This window comes from Accipiter gentilis, unplaced genomic scaffold (assembly GCF_929443795.1).
Source record: "Accipiter gentilis unplaced genomic scaffold, bAccGen1.1, whole genome shotgun sequence".
Classification (NCBI taxonomy): Eukaryota; Metazoa; Chordata; class Aves; order Accipitriformes; family Accipitridae; genus Astur; species Astur gentilis.
The window spans coordinates 686421-706584 of NW_026061174.1; positions in this window are offsets into that span (position 1 = coordinate 686421).

Sequence of the window (20164 nt, forward strand, 5' to 3'; positions counted from 1 at the left end):
CGTTTGGGGAGCTGCATCAACATGCAAGGAACCTCAAAAGGAGGAGGGAATTTTTGACTGCTCTAATTGTCACTCTGTCCTGAAAGTGAGACCTCCAGCACAGCAAAGACCTCTGACACCAAACAGAATCAGCAATGAACAACAACCAAGATGGTTTCCCACACAAACCTCAGTCCTGCCCTTGGCAAACTGCAGGCAATTTGCTTAGAGAAGAAATTTTCTTAAGCTGTCAACTGGGCAACAAAATTGCCATCAAGGAAAAAACAAATGCAACAGTATCTCCATGCAGATGCCAAAAAGAGAGCACTAGGTTCTTCTTCCAGGAGAAGAACCAAGAGAGACGCTATAGACTAGGTTCATTCAGTAAAACCAGGTAACAGCATCTGACTTCTCCTTTATCACTCTGATACGCACCTACTTACTCCTAACTTAAAATGGACAGAGTAAATATGGTTTAAGAATTACTTGTTCTCAAATTTCACTTATATTCTTAAAAGTACAGGACTTCGGGCATAAATCTGCCACACAGGACACGCCTGTTTCCCATCTATATTCAATCTAAAAGCAGCCGTTCTTGAAATGATCATAAATTACACATTGACATTTGGCAGCCTTTGTTAAAAACAGAAACCTACCACAGCCTCATCACAGCTCTCTATTGCCATCTCCCCACTTCTGTGGCTAAACACACCCAGTGTGACAAAGCAGCTGCGTCATTTACTGTTCATTAAGAGGTAGACATGATGCAGCAGGTGCATGTCAAGTTTTGCCCATTACTTCACAATTACTTGTTCTGAATATTTAATCCACATTTTGGGAGGTGGAATGAGAACCATTTATCTAAATCAGAATGATTCACCTGAGGAATATTTCCCCCCCCTGCACCTCTTTTATACCCCCCACCCCCCCCAACCTCATAAACTATTACATTCTCCTGGATCACCTTATTAGTACTCAGCTATTAATAGCAGACTCCACAAACTCCTCACTCCTCAATTAATGTTGCTCAGCCAAACAGCCCATGCTTGAAAGGGCTCAGGATGACTACGGAAACCTCTCTGTTGCAGGAACTAACAACCTTGAAAGATACCTTAACGAGGCCAAGAAGATCTCCTCAAGTTTATTAAAAAAAAAAAAAAATGCGCTAACTCGTCTCAATGCTTGCATGAATTTGGACCAGTTTCTGTCAAACTTCCCCTTGTTCTTGTTTGCCTAGGAGTCACTCTTAGATTTTAACCCAGCCACCTTTGCACACAGGATTTGTCCAGAATGGTAAGTTTCCATTAAAATGCAGAGAAACCTTGAAAGCTAGAGTTATTTCCATTTTCTATACAGAGTGGTACGCTTGTAGAAAAAGCTCCACTGTCCAGAAGGCTGTTGACCACAGCCTTCGTTTGCAGCTTGAACTACAGCCAATCCAGATCACTGAAGGTGAGGACAAACACTCTGAATTTGACTCACAACATCATAAGAAGTCAGGGTAGCAAGTCAAGCACATGCCAAATAATTTACTTTTTACATATATGACTTCATTCTCCACAAGGATGAAGCAGCTCAGCAGCAATCTCATACTAGTGGCAAAATACAAGACTAACACATAGCAGTAGGTATCTTGCAAGTGCCACCAAAATGTGAAACACAAATATAGGCAACTTGCTGTATACAACTGATCACAAACTCGGGCATCTGAATAACAGGAAGGTGAGCTGGAAGATCTATGTGTTACACCACCCGCACAATTCTCCCACCAACAGGGCTCCTCTCTTGCCTGAGAACAGTAAATTCACACTGGGCTACTGCAAAACTATTGCCAACAATTGAAATGAGAAAAGGTTGAGGTATTTAATTAGGAATTTTTGAAAATGCCATCCGTTAAATATAAACTGTCAGGACTTCATTCTTTCTGCCTCAGTGTTGTTCATTGAGCCCTTCTTTGCTTTCTTGAATAATAGCCATGAATTTTGGGAAGGGTGCAGAGAGGATTACTTGAAGTATAGCGAGGGCTGTGTCCCGTGCCGGAAGCTTTAAAAAAAAAAAAAAGAAAGAAAAAGAAAAAGAAAAAAAGAAAAGAGAACTGTGGCAAATGGAAAGAATGACAACTTCAAATCTGCAAGCGCACAAGTGATCAACAAATGCTGGTTGATAGCCTAACGTGGTGAGTAAAGCAATCACAGTACGCCTGCTTCTGCCCTGACAAGGGCCAAATGAGAGAACAACCATCAGCCAGGGGTCATGGGCAAGCCATCACTTCTGCACAAAATTAAAGTACAATGGAAACAGGCTGAAGAAAGAGAAATACACAGAATGACAGTGTGGAAAGATGCCCCTCTGCCTTACTTCAGATGTTCATCTAGAGGAAGCGAAGGAAGAAAACAACAGCTATTCTATTCATCATTTCCTGCTGCTGCAGGAGTGCCTGAACTGGCATGATAACATCTTCTTCCACCCAGGTGTGCTAGAAAGGGAATGCTGCACACATCAGTTACTGAATTCAATGAAATAGATGCAAGTAATAAGTTCATAAACTGATCTCTAAATCACTGCTATTTTGTGGATAGACAAGGTCAGAGTCTCCATCCCTGTATTTCGTTTCATCTACAGGCTTGCACTCCATTTGACTCTCACTTAAAAGCTATTCCTGATTTCACTCTTGAACTGAACAGCAGGGAAATAAAAACGGACTTCTTGCATCCCTAGCCCCATGGTTACTTGCAACGAATCCTAAAAGGATGGTCACAGTGCACGTTTTTAGGGTTTTATCTGCCATTGGACAACACTTCCAGCTACCCACTGGTCAGATAAACACTAACATTAGACACTGTGTAGAGGTCTGGCTTACCAGAGCTATCGCTCCTCTGTCATTGGGTCTTCTTGTCCACAGCTTTTGTAGAGCCCCAGCAAAACAGCCCTCTTCTCTCCCGTTGCATATACATAATGGGCAGCTACACTCATCAGCTAGTCACAGACCTGTGGCACATGAAAGAGGAGCTGGGCATGACCTTCAGCATCAAAATCACCCGCCTCCACGCTCAGAGCAGTGTGGCAGCCTGTGTGCCCTCAGTGAGGAGCGAGGCTCTGCAAGCCAACACAGAGAGAGGGGAATGCGCTGCCTCCTATCATGGACGCTACTCTCACACCCTCATCAGTGTTAATTGTGATTCTCCTGTAGCAGCATGAACTACTCCTATCAAAGAGGTAATGACAACAACAAAACATTTGAAACCAACTTCCTGTATTCTACATGAGAGTGAAAAATACGTGCTTTCCTCCAAACGATGCTGCTTGGTCTTTTCTTCCTCCTCCTTTTTTCCCCCTTCTTGCTTAGTATTCAGCTGTGGGTTTTGCATCTCCTCAGAGATGAGCACAACATGGCCGGTTCCTCACTGGACCTGTTCATGACAAACTTCACTGCCAGTTTCTAATGCTTCTTCTAGCAGCTAAGTTTTGTCCCTCAGTATGGTTTCAGGCTTCCCTCCTGGCTGAGTTGTTGCAGTGTGTTCATAGGTCTCAACCTACGATATTGCCCTGGAAGGAGCAAAATTCCCACTTGCTGACACTAGAGAGGAAACTTGCAGTCTGTGACAGGCCACAAATCCTCCTCTCCTATCAGGGTAAAAAAAAAAGCAGGTACTTGGTACCACACGCCCTGCTTTTCCAACATATGCCACCTTTTTCAGGCTTCTCACAGACAGAGCACTTGACGAACAAAGACAATCCGGGGCTGAGTTATCCTGCAGGACCACCAGCATCTCTCAGCAGGATCCTGGACTGACATTCAGGAAATGGTCCAGGGCTCTCCCTACCTACCACATGCACACACACAGAAAACCATCCATCTCCTCTCATTCCTCATTTTCCTTTCCATGGCATTCCCATTTTTGCTGTCACAAACTAGGTATCCCAAGGAGAGTGTTGCAAGGAAGGTCCTTGGCAAAGCTGGTTCCTTACACGACTGTTTGGTAAGGACTAGGACAAACCACTAAACAAGCATGTAAAAACCACAAAGCACATGATTCTGAACATCATGCATTGCCATTTTTCTATGCATTTTTTTCATGCTGCTTTGCAGTGTACATTTTCATATTGTGTTTTAACAGTGAGATTGATTTAACTGGCAATTGTTTATCTAATATTGCTAGTCTCCTACGTTATTACTATTTTTACAGGCATCAAAAAATTCTGATGAAAATGTTTTAAAGTTGAAAGAACACCCACAAGAGAAGAAAGTTCCAAAATCACCTGAGAAATTTCCAAGGTTTACTTTCTTCCTCAGAAATACAACAAAATAATAATGATTTGCATTGCAATTTCATTTAACTGAAGTCTGTCTTCTACCTTGTGAAATGGGAAATAAGTACCATTATTCTCTGTGTTAACATACTACTTCCAATTAGCTGTACCTTTACATTAAGTTTAGCTACGAGACATTTACTTGCATGCTTCTAAATATACTGTTGGGTTATTTCATTTTATAATCCATGCTGCCTGGAAACTACAGAGCCAGAAGTTTGGTTTTTTCCCTGTAAAGAAGAGTTTCATTTTAAGAATATATGACCAAGAAGAATAAAGCTGAGAAGAAGAAATTTCAGGAAACAGGTATAAAATGAACTCAGCGATCCTCTCTCAACTCTCCATTGCTTCTATTGAGACGATCTTCTCAAAGCCGCTTTGCAGGCTAAGTTGGCCATATGTCCACACTGCCTAGGCTGCAGCAAGGCACCAGCCTCTGTTCAACAAGCAGTAACGCTTTGAAAAACGCTTCCAGTAACGCTGGAAGGCTTTTGATGCACTTTCCAGTTGGCACTCTCATGTAGTTTGGATGCATCTTCTGGACGCAAGCCACCTGAAGCACCACTAGTCAATGTACACCTGGAGAAGAGGCATAGCCCAAAACACTGTAGTTACATGGCCAGGTCAGCACGATGCTATAGCCAGTGTGACCCAGAAAACTAGATGCCACGATGCCTCACCGTAACCAGTCATGACGTCATCTCAACACGGGCACCAAGCAAGGAGGTTGCTGGTCAGGTAACTGCCACTGGGCTTCACAAGACTAAACTAACACCTGGGTCTTGACTGCTTACAAGTTCGGGACAGACAAAAGCCCTAAAACACGCAGACTTGATCAGTGACACTAGCATAAATGGAATGCTTATGGCAGTCATCCCAGGAAAATGCTAAGTGCCACACAAATGGACACTATCCTCCAGTAGATGCTACACAACAGGGAACCCGTGGACAAGCCCAGCCCAGCCAAGGATGGCCTTCTGTCAGAAAGCGACTGTTAGTTTCATCGCTGAGTCGAGGACAAGCCAGAGGGCTGTAGTTTCACACACCTGCACGCTCCAATGCTGACATTGAACAGGCGGGTGCCGAGCAAGGAAGGCCACAGGGTAATGTGAGTTTGGTGCAGACAGAGGATGATGACCACAACCCTCTCCTCCTGGACTGGGCAGCTCATCCCAGACCTGGCACTACTCCAGACTTTCTGCCAGCTCATTTAGCCCACAGCCCAGTCCTGCAAATCCAGTCCTGCCAAGGGATGCTGGTGTCACTCTGCCAGAAACAGCCTGAGGTGACAGGCCTTGGTTCAGTAAGAATCACAAAAAAACCAAACCCAAAAACAATTTTTAAAAATATCACACAAAATCTCACAATGCAACAACATAAAACTGGCACAGGAGCTAGACCCCTGCATGTGAACCAGCTGGTTATCCATGACCATGAGGAGGTCACCGCAGGTCACCTCAGCTCTCTACCTGCAGCTCTGGCTGTCCCTCACAAAACAGCTGAACCCCTCCTGCCTTTCCTGTCCTGCTAGTAACATCCCACTGAAAAATAATCCCTCCGTGGTCACCAGAGAACAGCCAAGGAGGACACGGGGCAGAGCCACTGACAAAGGTAACAGTGAGGTGGCCCTGGGGTCCGCATGGTTACAGAGAAGTCAAGTATGGCACAAATGCTCTCCAAGACTAGGCAGACCGTAGTCAGGTGCTGTGGAATAGCAAGGATCCCTCGCAGCACTCAGCCTTTCTGTACTGGGGATGTCAAACAGCATGAACATGGGTGCAGTTGTCTAGCCAGAGCTACAGCCATGGGGACTTACTCTAAAAATTGCACATACTTGGCCCTCAAAAGCCAGCATTTTGTCTCAGAGTTCAACAAAGCCAGTGCTTAGCTCAATGTGGTCACATAGCAAACCTGTTTCTTTCACCTCCTCTCCAGAAAAGATCTCCTGTTCAGAAACAAAAAAACAAACCACAGATGGTCGCTGTTCATGCTACCCATCTGAAATTTTGAGTCAAGTTAGCTTTTGGTGCTTTGTTTCTATCACCAGAGTCCTTGAAATTCCCACAGAAGTATGAAGGCACTCAGAAGAGAACAGAGAACTGGTTGATTGATTACCTTGCTCTCCATCTGAATTGCACTCCATTAGCTAATGCCATTCAGCTTGTGACATCTTAGTTGCCTTAGGCATATACTGGTACAGCCCTGCTAAAGGCAGGTACTCGGATAAAACTGCACGGATAAAACTGGCAGAGAATCTGGTCTCACATCTGAGGCCATGCCTGGGCCAACAAAACCAAACCAAACCAGAGAATTTTAGAAGCCAGCTACTGAAAGTATTTAACAGGTAGTTCCCAAGAAAGTGTCTGTGGACAGAGGAGTGTCATTAAGATGACTTCACCTTTGACAAGACAAAGGAAAAGTATAATCACATTTTGCACATCAACAGACACAGAAATTCAGCAATTGAAAGATTAATAAGAGAACAGGCTTATTTGCTTTCCTATCACTTTGTCTTATCTCAGGGCTGGAGGAAATACACTGGAAAATTTCTCATGTAGTATTTTAGGCCAAGTTCTCTGTTGACATCAACATTAGTAGAGAGTACTGGTTAAAAATAGATGCCACCTTAGTCTAGTATCTCTGCAAAGATCAATATTTAAGCAGCATTTTTTAAGACCTAGAGAAAGCTCAGCAGGACCCCCAGAAATGCTTCTGCAGAAGCAACAAGCAGCAACCTCTGCGACCAGGCTTCGATTCAAAACAGATCAAAGCATTTGGCTGACCCTGGAAATGAACCAATGCTTGCTAAGGCTACAGATAATCTCACTAAGACCATTACCCAACTCACAATGAACTGATAAAAAAGTTTTCACTGCTTCTCTATGGAAGTTGTCTCTGTCATTTGCACCTCCCCTCCCTTCTTAGAGGAAACTTGTTCAGACAAAATTAAATTACATTTGCAGACCTGTATTAGTATCTTGTCACATGAGTTTCCTCTTTCCTAGCATCTGAGCTGTGAACTCAGTGCCACTTTTTTTCGAGGACTGGGAGATGAAGCTTGCCTTTTAATAAACTTCTCTATGGAACACTCAACTCACAAAACACTCCGTTTACAGAGGAAAAAAGTTAAAATGTTATCCTGGTTTGTCTCAAACACAGATGGGGAAATGCTCCAGAGAAAAATCCCAGCTGTCAATCTGCACTGCAGACCTCTACTTCATACTGATGTTGGAGGGAGTTCCACCCAGCAGATGCGTGCAGACAATGCAACAAAAATCTGCAATGCAGACAACAGATCCGCAATGCAGATCAGATGCTAGGATTTTACTCACAGGGTGATAATTCAGCTTCGCTGTTCCCACTACAGAATCACAGAAATGCTGAGGCTGGAGGGGGCCTCTGGAGATCATCTCGTCCAACCCCCTTGCTCAAAGCAGCGTCAGCTACAGCAGGTTGCCCAGGACTCTGTCTCATCATGTTCTGAATATCTCCAAGGATGGAGATTCCACAGCTTCTCTGGACAACCTCTGCCAGTGTCTGGCTACCCCTCACAGTAAAAAAAAAAACCAAAACAACAACAAAAAAATCCAACCCAATAACCACTTAAGAAAAAAAAAAGAGCTTCTTCTTATGTTTGAATGGTATTTCCTGAATTTCCATTTTTGCCCTCTGCCTCTTGTCCTGTCACTGGGCACTATGGCAAAGAGCCTGTCCCCATCTTGTGTGCTCCCTTCCGTCAGGTATTTACATTGATAAGCTTCCCCCAAGCCTTCTTGCCTCCAGGCTGAGCAGTCCCAGCTCTCCTGGCCTCCTGCTGCATGTCAGATGCTCCAGTCTCTTCATGATCCTTTGCTGGACTCTTTCCAGTATGTTCCTGTCTCTCTCGCACTGCGGAATCCAGAACTGGACCCAGCACTCCACACGTGGCCTCACCAGTGCTGAGCAGAGCAGAAGATGGACCTGCTGGTGACGCTCTTCCTAATGCCACCCAGGATGCTGTTGGCCACTGCCTTTGCTGCAAGGTCACATTGCCGGCTCATGGTCTAAGTTGTTGTCCACCAGGACCCCAAGCTTCTTCTCAGCAAAGCTGCTTTCCAGTCAGTCAGCCCCCAGCACATACTGGGGCATGGGGTTTTTCCCTGCCGCGGAGCAGGACTTTGTGCCTCCCCTTGCTGAACTGCATAAGGTTCCTCTCAGCCCAGTTCTCCAGCCTGTGGAGGTCCCTCTGGATGGCAACACACCCACCAGGTCTACCAAACACACCCCCTCTTTTGCGCTATGCCCCATCATCCAGGTCATTAATGTTAAACAGTACAAACCACAGTTGCATAGGCTATAACACAGCCATGCTGGGGCACGGGCGACCAGGGCGGAAACTGATCTGTGTAAAATAGATTGAATCAATTTCTGCTATTATAAAATTTTCACTCATTATTGTACTGCTGCTTCAAAAAGAATGACATATAGAAGATGACAAATCTGAGTTTAACCTCAATTCAGAAAAAAACGAAATGAGTTTGGAAAAAAGAGAGTAATACGGTTGATATTCTGCTGCAACACAAAACTAAGGAGCCTGTATTCTGTTGATACCAAACAGCAGTTTTTGTAAGAAATTAAGACAGTTTTGCTAGCAGAAGAGCTGATGTATCAGGATAACACAATTATTTATATTATATAACAAATTATAAAGCAGAAAAGCACTAAGCACTTTTGGGTTTTTTCTGAGAACTAATGCAATGAACAAACACGCAAAGCCCAATTAAAGGCCATACTCATTCCAAGTCTGCGAGCTTCCCGGAGTTTTTGTGAAAGCCAGTGGGCATTCCACAGACGGGAATTTGCTGTATCTAGCCCAGGCCACTTTGACTAACACATCATTCAACAGCATCGCTCATGATTCAGCAAAAACACTCTGACAAGTTTAGCAGACTTCCAACATTAATCAACAAAGAGGCATGTTTCAGTGCATGAGCACTGCTTTGAAATACCAAGCCACACACTCACCTGCAGTAAATCAGTATAACTCCACAGAAGTCAACTGAGTTTTATGCCAATTTACACCAATTTTGGCCCACCCCATTTACACTACTACACTCTCTCATTCTTTTACTCAAGTACTGCACACACTGCAGGTAATTATATTAGAAGCAACTTTAAAACTCTTTAGGAAGCGAAGAAACTCTCACAAGGAGGTACAGTGCCAGAAGAGGAATCCAACTTTCTCAACATCTTCAGAATGAATCTGAGTATTACTTTATTATGAGTAATACTGCTTGGAATTAGGGCAGACTTAATTGTAACTGCTACAAGCAGCCGGAAGGATAACAAGCATCTTTTTGATTCAGGAGCAGATACTATTGGTGACAATTACATGACAAAAATCAGTCCTGAGGTTCCAAGTACTGGAAAGAGAAATGTTACCTTCTTCTTAGAAACTCCAACTACAGATGCTCACATGGATCTAAATGCTGCTTGTGCACATCATTTAAGAGGAAGCAAAAGAAGCTTCTGAGAGTTTTCCTTTGCACAGGAAATGCTCTTCAGTAGCTCTCATTTAAAAGAAACACAACTTCAGGTCTAGCCCTTTCTCAGCTGAGCTGAGAGAAAATTTGCTCTGACAAGGAACTGCAAGAGCTCACATGAAAGAAGAGACAGATCAAAGCTACATACGTAACAGAAGGAAGCCCTGGGCACAAATGGGGACCCAAAGCCCCCATTCCTGGGTCAATTGCCACACCTCAGAATAAAGGCCTTTCCACCAAAAGAAGATACAAGATTGCTCTTTGCCAGAGTACTGGTGCTGCACTGACAGCAAATTTAAACTACAGGTCTGGTTTCAAAACAACCGGAGTCAATTTATAAAGTTTAGATCCATTTTTAAAGTTCACGTGGAAACCAGCTAACACATGATAGCTTTAGCAGTCTCTCTGTGAACACTTCAGTAGATTCAGATCCAAAAATTATTACAACTACAAAGAATTGTCCCAATCTGCAAACTACAGGCCCAGCGGCTCTGACATCAGCATGTGCTGAGTACTCAGATGGATAGTGTGATAATTTCCAAATTAGACCCTTCTATTACATAAAAGAGTTTCTAGAAATTGCCAGTTGGCAGCCTAGCAGGCAAAAACCAGATAAAGAACAGCCACTAGCAAGTTAGGTGGGTAAGGGGTGTTGACAGTTCACGGCAGCTTACCTACACCTTGCTATCTATCTGCAAAGGCACTGATAGGCTGGGCTTTAGAATTGCTGGCAAAAGAATCTCCAGCAAAATACAGCAGTTACAAAAAATCATTCTGCATGGGGAGGCAAACCAGACAAAACCTTCACCAGAAAGCACAGGGTCAAAAGAGAGATACACAGAGCAGGGAGTGCAAACAGGGGACTCCAAGCAACCCATAGCTGGTAGTCATAGCATTCCTGGGGGAATCAACAATTCAATCCATTGGATGCATGACACCTGCAACAGGTATGGGGATTTCCAATGTGTCCCAGGTAAATGTTTAGAACAGATTCTCTCTTGGGTTTCATCAAAAAAACAAATCTCAATTTGATCTTTCAATGCATAAATGGCTAGTGTTTTCCCAAGATGGAACACAGGTTTCTCTCCAGATCTGATTGCCATACTCAATTAACTGGAGCTAAGTATCCCTTTTTCCTCCTCCTTCAAAGCTCTTCACACAAAGAAGAAACGCAGGACCTTAGCAAAGATTAAGCTCTTATCCATCAGCCTTAAGATTATTTTGGGTCATTGCATGATTGCTACTGTTGTTGTTCCCTTCAAATTATTCCTGAACTCTTACTTGCAGGTTTTGTGGTCTCAAAGCCAAACCAAATCTGTCCTTGATTGGATTGGATCTGGAGAATGTTTTACCACATCCTTTAGGAAAGCATCACAGTACAACGTACCACGTAACTTCATTGCCATCAGCCAGCCATTTAAAAGCAGATGAAACTGTATAGGAATTTCCTTTGGAGTGCCTTCTTAACGCTTCTTGCTTATGCAAATTAAAGAACTCAAAGCTTCAGCAATTCATCAAAGACACTTAGCTCAGCTCATCACACTCTCTCTGACTGCCAAGACTAAGAAAGCCACTATCCCCTTTTCTCATTGGGAATCAAATATACACCATGACAGCCTTAATTCAATAACAGGATGAGCCACAGGACATGCACAGACTGCCAGAACAAGAGCCCGCATTCCCCTCCTCCCAAGTGCCCTTCAAGGGCAAGCAGGCTGGAGGAATAGGCCAGGTGGCCACCAGCCCCTTTCCAGTGCCATTCTGCCTGAAAACCCAGCTGCTCCTCCCCGTTAGGTGACACGCCAGGACAATCAGTCCTGCAGAATCCTTCGGGACTGATTTCGCCCACCAAACCCACGCTGCAGACTTAATCTTAAAAGCATATCCTCTCGAGGATAAACAAAGTAAGCTCATATCCGCCAGACCTGAAAGATGTTTTCACCAATGCCTCAGGACTGTCCACTGCTGGTAGTTCAACCGCTGAGCTTTCTTCAGGAGGTCTAGGGTCACTGAGGATCCTCGGCTTTGGCCTTTCCTTGAGGTTGCCGGTCAGCCCACCGATAACGGTGTTCCACAAGCAGTTCTGTCATTTAGACCCTGCAAAACCAGACAGTCAGCAAAACACATTGCTAGGCCTACTGTCCAGCCTCTCAGCAGTGTCCAAAACAAAAATGCTCTCTGAACTTTTCACCTTTGCATCACCACCAGTTTGGGATTAAGCCTGAAAACCCAAAAGAAAGCTCCAAGTGGAAATAAGCACTACCTTTCAGCTCATTCCAAGCCCAAGACCACAATGCTTCCCATAAAAAGATTTGGTTACAGAACAGGGAGTTCTCACATCTCACTAAAAACCATCCTCTCCACGTTAACTTAGAGCTTAGCATGTAGTGGCGTGGCTGTATTTCAAGCCAAAGAACGAACCACAAAACAAAGTACCAAATCCATACAATATTAATCGTTGAGTTTCTTAGTGCTTAAATTACAGACTTGAGAGATCACTGAAGGACTCGCATCCAAAAAACATACTTCTTTTCTGCTGAAATTTCAACTTTTCCCAGCAGACGTTCAAATGCCAAAATATTTCTAGGGATGGTCTTTGTACATTTCTTTCCAAGAGTCGCCAGGCGCCTCTGGCATGTCATTCAGAGAACCCATCCTCATCTGCAAGTCTAGCTCCACTGACAAAGTACAATTAGCACCCTTCAGTCAGATCTCCTCCCCCCCCCACCGCTCAAGAACAGAATACCTGCCTTACAGCTCATCAAGTTGAAGGACAGGGAGGGGTCACTCCCCACTTAAGACAGGCTCAACCTGGGGAAGAAACCAAATCCCTGTAATCTGCTACCCATCAAGTCACAACAAGGCTACGAGGAAGCAAAACCCAGCCTGAGAACAGCTTCCCCCCGGGGAGCCCTCCCGCCTTCCCGCCTCAACTCCGCTCCCCGTTCTCTCCACCTCCTCCCCCCGCCGGCGCAGGGGAACAGGGGACGGGGACGGGGGCTGGGGTCGGTTCCTCACCCCTTGTCTCTGCCGCTCCTTCCTCCTCAGGGGGAGGAGGACTCCGCGCTCGGCCCCTGCTCCGCCGTGGGCTCCCTCCCTCCCTCCCTCCCGCGGGAGACAGCCCTTCCCCAACTTCTCCAGCGTGGGTCCTTCCCGCGGGCTGCAGTTCCTCACAGACTCCTCCAGCGCGGGTCCCTTCCACAGACAGGGTGCAGTCCTTCCGTCACAGACTGCTCCAGCGCGGGAGCCGCGGCCATTTTGGGGGACATCCGCTCCCCCGCTCCCCTCCACGGGCTGGGGGCGGACAGCCTGCCGCCTCCCCGCGGGCTGCGGGGGCATCCCCTCCTCCCCCGCTCCTCCTCCTTCCCTGACCTCGGGATCCGCAGAGGGGTTCCTCTCACGTCCCACTCCCCCGACTCCCTCACGGGGCGTTCCCCTTCGGAAATCTCTTCTCCCAGAGGCGCTACCGCCGTCGCTGAGGGGCTCGGCCTGGGCCAGAGGCGGGGCCGGCTCCGAGCCGGGGGAGCTTCGAGCAGCTTCTCCCAGGAGCCGGCCCTGCGGCCCCTCAAACCCCGCCACAAACACACACACGAAAAAAAAAACCTGTGAGAAACTATGGACTAGGGTATTGTTATTAGGATTTATGTAAAGCTCAATGTAAAGGTCAGGAAATCGCTCATGCAAACAGCTACCAGACACCGCCTGTGTAAGATAAGATAAGATAACCACAATCGTTTACCATTGTGCAAGATAACCGCCAGGTATCCAGGAACCGACAGAAACAGGACAGACAACCCCATATAAAGACATATGAGTAAGGGATTAACTATGAGACAAAGGAGAAAGACTTCTTACTTCGGCCTCAAAGAGACAGACAGCGACCCCCTAACAACAACCGAAACATGGGCAGAGTATCTCCACTACTTCACGAACACGGAAATAAAGGTGTATAAAAAGGGACTGTTTGAACTGCTCAGGACGGCAGTTGGTGGAGCGCAGACTCCCCTGCCGTCCAGCGCTGTATTTGCTCATATTCTACTTGCTATAATTAATAAAATTTTAATTGGATTATGATCCCTTGTGGTCGCAATTTATGACAATTTTGGTGCCGTGACTCGGATAAGGAACGGTGGGCTTCTGTCCTCCGGGGAGGCGCCCCGCGGCAATCCGCGGCCCCGTGACCGACAGCCTACCTCAACCTTACCGACGAACCTAAATTCTAGAATAGTGAGCAAAGGAGAGACCGGTAAAATCCCATAAAAATTCTGTGCACGGGAGTCCGGACGAAGACGCAGGACGCGTAAGTATATTGCGAATTTGTTCGCGGGTTTGCCGTTCGGGCGGGATTGGGTTTCCTGGATTATAACAAATGAGAGGTTCGATATACTGAACCAAGCAAGTGTGGACTCTTAAGTACTGCGTTTCCCATCTCCCGCGAGGGACTGGGCCAGGAACAAGGGGAGCGAGTGAGTGTGTGTGTGTGGATAATCCAGAAGATGGGGGCGAAGGGCAGCAAGCCTTCGACTCCCATGGGAAGGGTAGCCACTGTACCTAGGAATACCCCTCTGGCATATATCTTAGACAATTGGAGATATTTCCCTGCAACCCTAAGGAAAGATAAGCAGAAAATGATAGAATATTGTACTAAGATATGGGGAGGGAAGAAGATTTCTAAAAATGTCTTTTGGCCAGTCTATGCGTCAGAAGAGGATTGGGTAAAACAGCAATTAAACCTCTGGGTTAATAATAAAAAACCCCTTAACCCGGAGGAAAGTCAGTATGCGGAAGTGTGGCTAGAAAGACCGGGAGCTAGACTTTACCCACTGAATGAAATAAAAAGTAAACAAAAGAAAAAGAAGGAGGAGTTAGACGAAACCCTTCTAACCCACCCCCCCCCTTACATTCCTCCTCCTGCTCCCGCAGCCCCTCCAGAGGTCCCCAGAGCGCCCACTCCCCCACCAGAGTCGGAACAAGGGTCCCCCCCCTCCTCCTAAACGCGTGACTAGAAGTCAGAAAGGGGCAGCTCAGATGTATCCTCTGAGGGAAATGCCCATGGGGGGACCTCAACCTGTGATTGGATATATTTCTGTACCCCTAAGCTCGGTTGATCTACGAGATTTTAAAAGAACCGAGATGGGAAACTTAATTGAGGACCCACTCGGAGTGGCAGAAAGATTAGATCAATTTTTGGGACCAAACCTTTATACTTGGGATGAGATGCAATCTATCCTTGGTCAATTATTTACTACCGAGGAAAGAGATATGATTAGACGAGCAGGAATGAGACTGTGGGATGCTCAGCATGCCCAGGGACCCCAAGCAGATATTAAATGGCCACTCCAAAGACCTAATTGGGATAATCAGGATCCGGTGCATAGAACTCATATGCAGGACCTGAGAACTATAGTAATTCAGGGGATTAGAGAAGCAGTACCCCGTGGCCAGAATATCAATAAAGCATTTAATGAAATGCAAAAGAAAGATGAGAGCCCTACTGAGTGGCTAGAACGACTGAGGAAAGCCCTTCAGCTATACTCTGGGGTAAATCCAGACGACCCTTTAGGGCAAGCGCTCCTCAAAACTCAGTTTGTGGCAAAATCATGGGAAGATATCAGAAAGAAAATTGAAAAGTTAGAAGACTGGCAGGACAAAGGGTTAGATGAGTTGTTGAGAGAGACTCAGAGGGTGTATGTACGTAGAGATGAGGAAAGCCAATTGGACTGGAAAGTAAAGAAGCAGGAGTTGAATGCTATTGTTGTGAGAAGAGAGGACACTTGAAGCAGAGTTGTGGAAGGAAACAGTAGGATGAACAAATGTTTGGAGGTGAATGGGGGAGTCAGGGGCTCTGCTTATTGGGGACTGGAACATCTACGGAGCCCCGAGTGGAATTGAAGTTGAGTCCCCAACGGGAGGGAGTGCAGTTTTTGGTGGATGCAGGGGCCGAAGGATCCACCGTTCAAGGGCTGCCCTCCGGCTACACCCTTGCTGGGAACACCGTGAATATTATAGGTGCAAAAAGGAAACCTCTTGAGGCCCTTGGTGATTTACTCTGGCTCCCTGGGGCGGAATACGGTTTGTTAAGAAGGGGTTTGGTTTTGAAACTGAACTTGAGCGTTTAAGGTCAGGGAGCGGAGTCCGGCTCCGTGCGGTCGCGGTGGAGCCGGCGCTGCAGTGGCAGCGGACAACGTCCTTTGTTACAGCAGCAGAGGCAGCCCCCCCCCCCCTCCCCCCCCGCCCCGGCAACGGCCGCCGCCTCTCCTCGCGCCGCGGGGCTGTAATGAAAGTCAACTCTGTAAACAGCCAAAGAGAGTGGGGCTTTCTGTGCGACTGCTGTATCGCTATCGATAACAACAATTCAAATGGACTGTGCTACCACAAAGGTTCACAGTCACCAAATCTATTTGGACAAACTTTAGAGAAAATTTTACAAGAATTCATTTCTACCCAGAGAAGTCAAGTTATTACATTATGTGGATGATCTATTAATAACAAGAGAAACTAAAAAAAAAGGAACCAAAAAAAAAAAAAAAACCGACTATGAAATTGTAAAACCCCCACAAACTAAAAAGAAAATTCGACAAATATTGGGATTACTAAGATATTGTAAACCATGACTTGAAAACTACAGTGAAAAGGTGAAATTAACTAATAACCAACTTAAATGGTCTACAAAAGATGATTAAAAATTACAGAAAATAAAAAGGGCATTAATACAGACACCTGTATTAAGCCTCACAAAAAAAAAAAAAAAAAAAAAAAGACTCAGAGAAAATAATTTGTCAAATAGAGAGACCCAGAAAACAGCCCTGAGGACTCAGATCACCAAAAGTAACATAGTAATCTTCTTTATGTTCCTATATAATAGTTCTAAGAGTAAAATATGTTACTCTGCTGTAAAACTTCTGTGACAAGGAATTGTGTTTTACCTCTGAATATTTAAAGTTGCCAATAAACTATTCCTGTTAGCAGGTTAATAAGAATATAAACACTACACAGTCCTGTGTTAATACCTAATTGTGTTTATAGGCAAAATTCAAAGACTTTACTAAACTATCTGAAAAGTAATACTAATTTCAAGTTGTTAAAAATGTCTAACTTTTAAACTAGTTACTTGCTTCTTACTTGATTTGAAAAAGGACTGTAAGCGATTAAGGTAAAAACCAATTCATATGACTGTTATAGGTTGTCTCACAGGTATTTATAACAGCATCTTTTTCCAAATACTTTGATAGTTGTTGTAATACATATTTTAAAAATATTTCATTAAATTTATTAACTTAAGACAAATGAAAATTTATATATACACAAAACTACTTAACTTGTCAATAATGAATGTGAAACAGTGTGTATTAAAGAGTTACTTATGGAAATATCGAGGTAATCGACTCAGAGGAACACACTTTGTGTCGAAAATTGTTAAAAATCTAACAGAAAGCTTGGATATTAAGTGAGAATACCATACGCCATGGCACCCACAAAGTTCGGGAAAAGTTGAAAGAATAAACGGAGAAATCAAAGGTATTTTGACTAAATTAATGATAGAAACCAAATTATCATGGATTAAGTGCCTACCTATGACACTATTAATTCTAAGAACCAGACCCCGAACAGATTTAAGAATATCAGCATTTAAAATGGTGTATGGGATGCCCTATAGAATTGAAAGTCCACAAACAAATGTTTTGATTCAAGATTGTGTAATTAATGAATATGTTTCACAATTAGCAGAACATCATAACAAGCTTTGGGAACATGGACTGATTGTGCAACGACCTCCGTTGGACTTAAAAATTCACAATTTTAAACCTGGGGACTGGATATTGGTTAAAACGTGGAAAGAAGAAACCCTAAAACCCAATTGGGAGGGACCTTATCTTGTTTTGCTTACAACAGAAACAGCTGTCCGGACTGCTAAACGTGGATGGACTCATGCCAGTCGCATTAAAGGCCCAGTGACAAGACCCCACTGGAAAGTAATCAGTACTCCAGGTGACACCAAGATAACCTTGAAAAGATAACGTAATGATAGAGACTTTATTTGATTATTTTGCTGCATTACCTTTTAGTATAAAGTGTATATTGCTGTTTATATTTGCTATAATTACTTCTTCTTTTATCTATTATACATGGAAGCATACAAAGTGTATTAAAAGAAATTGCTAAATTTATGCAAACCACACAATATTAAATACAGAAAATGTACTAATGTAAATAATATTCTAGATATACAAATTAGGTGTAATAATTTGAACTGCAATTGTTATCCATTTGCTTGTTTCAGGTGTAAGGTATGCCAGAATAAATGGTGGACACACTGTGAATATGGATACCCTCCAATAGGAGTTTGCACACAGTGTTGGAAAATCCAATGAACTCTCACTGAATGAAAACTAAAACAGTTAGAGTCTAAACAAGAAATTATTTGAGAATCCCATGAATGGTGGGAAATTTTTACCAAAAGAATAAACCTTCAATATTATTGTTACCATTCCAACGAACCAATCCCCTTTGTAGCTAAAATCTTGGCTATAAAATACAGAAGGGGAATACTAACTGTGTCTTGCTTTGCCCCATTAGTTAAAGCTGCAAAGTGGGAAGCCTATATAAACAGGCAGAAAGCCCGAAACAGCTGTTCTCCTGAAGAATTCCCTTGCTGCCGAGAAGATGGTATACCCCGTGGCTCGAAGCAACCGAGTCGACGGGCGAGGCAGAGGAGGAACAAACTGTGGAGAAAAGAACCAAAACAATGGGACGCAAAAGCAACAATGGTCGAACTTCCCCAGGACTGGTAAAAATAAACTTAAATTGATAAAATTGACAGACACCCTTTTTCCTGGTATACCATTAGCTTGGTTATTAATAATAACCCAAGCAAATGGAAACCCTCATGAACCTATGGCCTGGAAATTATATAATTTACCAGAATCAAAATTAATTCAAACTCAGATTGGTCCAGGAAAGTGGAACTTCTCCGTGCATCTATATTCCCTGATACTTATAGAAGGGGGGCCCCCAAGATGCAGCAATGCTTCAAGTCCAGTGCAAGGCATTTTATATATGTCCAGCAAGTAACCCTGGCAAAAGTTATTGTAATTATCCAGGTCATTTTTACTGTGGCTATTGGGGTTGTGAAACTATTGCTTCAAGTTGAAAAACGCAGGGAGATAAATATATAGATGTAACTTGAGGACCCCCAGGCTACACTCCCTCAACACATGATTTTAGTGAAGACCCTATAAAACCCTCTGTCGAAGTGTCCTGTAAAAGAATTGAAATCACCATAAAAAAACCCCAAGATGACACATGGTTAATTGGCCGTATCTGGGGAATTAGATATTGGGAACACGGAACGGATAGGGGAAGTTATTTTAGAATAGTTAAAGAAAAACTTCCTCATGATCCTTTGTCAATAGGACCAAATCTGGTCCTGAATCCACCCACTTCTTCTGAAGAAAAAGTTGCCCCCGTAATTGTTGTAATCCCTTCTCCAGACTCTCTTTCAAAAACAACTAATGATACTGTGACTGAATTCTCCTTATCCAGGGATCTAGAGTTGTCAGAATCCAAAGACCCCTTATGGAATCTAATGCAAGCCTCTTATCGTGCCCTTAATGAAAGCAAACCAAATTTAACTAAGGAATGCTGGTTATGTTATAATGTTAGACCACCATATTTTGAGACAATTGGAAAACTAGGTAAGATTCAATGGTCTAATGGTTCAAACCCACGAGAATGTCCATGGAATGACCAGAAGAATCATACACAAAGAATTACTATTCAATTAGTAACGGGTCAAGGAAAATGTATAGAAACAGTGCCCGAAAAGTATCAGCCTTTGTGCAACCGAACAATCACTAACACCGATATAGAAAAACACAAAAATCAAAATGACAAATAGGCTATCCCGACACCGGGAGCTAAATGGGTTTGTTCAGACATCGGAGTAACGCCTTGCCTATCCCTAAACGTGTTTAATCAATCTCAGTTTTGCGTACAGGTGATCTATCACACCTCTGAGGAGGTGCTACGCCACTTTGAAGGAGACCTGAATAGACAAAAACGAGAACCAATTACAGTGATAACCCTAGCTACACTGCTGATAGCAGGCGAAGTTGAAATAGGTACAGGCATAGCCTCCCTAGTAAAAGGTCAGGAATTACAAAGTTTGCAAATGGCTGTAGATGAGGATTTAACAAAAATAGAACAATCTATCCAGAATTTAGCCACTTCAGTAAAGTCTTTATCAGAAGTAGTGCTGCAAAATAGAAGAGGATTAAACCTATTGTTCTTAAAAGAAGGAGGGTTATATATAACTCTCAATGAAGAATATTGTTCTTTTGCTGACCGTACGG